Source organism: Suncus etruscus, chromosome 1, assembly GCF_024139225.1.
Source record: "Suncus etruscus isolate mSunEtr1 chromosome 1, mSunEtr1.pri.cur, whole genome shotgun sequence".
Lineage (NCBI taxonomy): Eukaryota > Metazoa > Chordata > Mammalia > Eulipotyphla > Soricidae > Suncus > Suncus etruscus.
The window spans coordinates 185,062,385-185,065,732 of NC_064848.1; positions in this window are offsets into that span (position 1 = coordinate 185,062,385).

Consider the following 3,348-nt stretch of genomic DNA (forward strand, 5'->3'; position numbering starts at 1 on the left):
GGATTCGAACCAACCACCTTTGGTCCTGGATTGGCTGCTTGCAAGGCAAACGCCGCTGTGCTATCTCTCCGGCAGGGGCAATTTCTGAGCCCTTAGCCAGGAGTAACCACTGAGCATCAAACGGGTGTGGCCCGAAAAAAAACACCACAATATTAGAAAGCATAATAGAGAACTTCAGCAGCTTTCCTCACTATGAAACAGTTTTAAAGGAAATCTGTTCTTGGACACATCTAAATTTTATTAATTATTTATTTTTGGAAACATAGCCCATGGTGTTCAGAGGCTACTTAGAGGTCACCCATGAAGATGCCTGGCAGTGCTAGTGGGCCACATATGGAATCTGGGGCCTGTCTACATGCATAAAAAATGACTTAACCATCGATATACCTCTCCAGCTTGTTTTATTTTTTATTAAATTTATTTTAAAAATGCATCACATAGTTGATATAACTGATCATAATACATTTGTTTCAAGATGACCAAAAGCAAAGTTATTAAAAGAAAATAGGAAAAAGGAGGGGCCAGAGAGATAGTATGGAGGTAGGGTGTTTTGCATGCAGAAGGATGGTGGGTTGAATCCCAGCATCCCATATGTTTCCCTGAGCCTGCCAGGAGCGATTTCTGAGCATAGAGCTAAGAGTGGGCCCTGAGAGCTGCTAGGTGTGACCCACCCCTGCAAAAAAAAAAAAATAGAAAGACGAGGCCGGATCAGTGGTGCAAGCAGTAAGGCATCTGCCTTGCAAGCGCTAGCCTAGGACGGACACCACCACTCCAGCCCCAAGCCAGGAGTTATTTCTGAGCGCATAGCCAGGAGTAATCCCTGAGCATCACTGGGTGTAGACCAAAAACAAACAAACAAACAAACAAAAATAGAAAAAAAAAAAGCTAAAGAGATGGAAGAGAAAGGAAAGAAAATAAATTCAGTAGGAAGGGGCCAGAACAGTGGTACAAGTGGTAGGGCATTTGCCTTACACACGCTAACCTAGGACAGACCACGGTTCGATTCCCGGCATCCCATATGATCCCCCAAACCAGGAGCGATTTCTGAGCGCATATCCAGGAGTAACCCGAGTGTCACTGGGTGTAGCCCAAAAACAAAACAAAAAATTCAGTAGAAAGTATATTTTTGAAAATTATTGAATCATCTATTAACTTATTAAAGCACTAGCAGAAGGTTTAGTAAGCTTTTCTTTCTTTCTTTCTTTTTTTCTGTGAATTCCTCAACTATCCAGGCAGGGGGAAAGGCATCCACAGTGGGCCTTTTGAGGAACCCCGTGGGGAACACCTCAGATCTCCACCAGGGGAATCCAGGGACATATCTGATGTGCCTCCTTAGTTCCCCTTAAGTTTATGCATGCAATAAAAGATAAAGAAATACAGTAAAAACGGTGTGAGAGTGACAATTGTTGTTTGCATAGGCCCAGCAAAATATGGAGGAAATGGAAAGAAAAAGCCTTGGCTTAAACGCAAGGAGGCCTTACCCCTGAAGTTTTCTGGCATAAGACCAACTCTGGACTCTAGGCATACTAGGTTGCTCAACCCCTGAGTTATCCTGTGGTCCCAGTAAAATTTTTTCACACAATCGCTGCTGTTGGTGTCAGGCTTCTGTAGTTAGAGATCCTGGTTTCTGTGCATATTCTACATCAAAGTAGGGATGATGTGGAGCATCCTTTAGTTTCACCTCATCATTTGAAGGCAATCTAGAGAGCCCTGCCCTGAAAGCAGGTTTTTGAACAGCTTGTTTTATTTATTTCTTCTTTATTAGCACTACTCCTGGTTCTACACAGGCCATTATATATGGTCCCAGGGATTTAACTTGAGTTCAGCTTCATGCAAGGGAAGCACCTTACCCCTGTAATAGCTCTCTTGCCCTATTTTATTTATTTTTTTTTGGGGGGGGGAAACACACCCAGCAGTGCTCAAGGGTTACACCTGGCTCTGAGCTCAGAAATCATTCCTGGCAGGCTCCTGGGACTATGTGGAATGTCAAGGAGTGAACCAGGGTCAGCCACTTGCAAGGCAAATGTCCTCCCCACTGAGCTATTGCTCTGGCCCCTCAGGCCCTTTTTTAAAGGTAATCTTAGGGAAAGGAGAGATAGTTCAACTAATTGGAGCAAATGTTTTGCATGATCTCCTGAGTAAATAAGAAAAGGATCTCTCGCGTGGAGGTAGGGTGTTTGCCTTGCATGCAGAAGGCCAGTGGTTCGAATCCCAGCATCCCATATGGTCCCCTGAGCCTGCCCAGAGTGATTTCTGAGCATAGAGCCTGGAGTAACCCCTGAGTGCTGCTGGGTATGACCCAAAAACCAAAAACCAAAAAAAAAAAGCTCTTACCCCCCCCCCCCCCCCCCCCGAGTTTGTTTTGTTTGTGGAACACACCCAGCTGTGCTCAGGGTTTACTCCAGGCTCTTAAACTCTGGGCTAAATCCTAGAATTGCTGGAGGGTGAAACAATGTTCCAGTATTGTTTCTACGACCCAGTTCTTTTGTTGTGTTTCTGAATCTCAAATAAGGGGAAGTTTAGTCTGTGAAGAGGACACCTCCTCACACCAGGAACCTAACCTTGTAGAGGTCAGAAATACCTCAAAAGAAAAGTAATTCCAACACCGCAGAGATGGAAATGGAGATTCGCAGAGATTAGAAATTTGACAAAAGGGGGGGGGGCTGGAGAGATAGCCCAGCGGTAGGGCAATTTGCCTTGCATGCAGATGATCCTGGACAGACAGTGGTTCGAATCCCAGCATCCCATGTGGTCCCCTGAGTCTGCCAGGAGCGACTTCTGGGCACAAAGCCAGGAGTAAGCCCTGAGATCCACCGGCTGTGACCCAAAAACCAAAAAGAAAAATAAATTTGACAAAAGGGCAGAGATAGTAAAGTGGGAAGGTGGTTGCCTTATGCAAGGCGGTATGGCCAGGAGTAATTCCTGAATGCAGAGCCAGGAATACCTCTGAGCTAAAAACAAACAAAAAGAAGAAATCTCACAAAGCTAGTGTGAATGTGAATTGGTTAAAATTAAAAAAAAAAAAAATGTCCTACATGTGAATTAGGGAACTGTTCAGAAGCAGTTTACTTGCCCTACGAAGCCAAACGGGCTTGCCTAAAAAAAAAAATACTCATAACCCAACCATTAGTTCTGATTTTCTCATTTCTAAAGTCCCAGCCACAGCCCTCCCGCACCTGCAGTTTGAAAGTAGCAAAACAAAACTCGTCGCAACCTTTGACAACCCCCGCAGAGGGCGCGTCACGGCGTGAGACTCGCGCGCGCGCGCGCGCCGCGGTGCATTCTGGGCCTTGTAGTCCCGGGAGAGCCGAGTCGCCGTCCCAGGGTGCCGCGCGGCGGGTCGTCGCG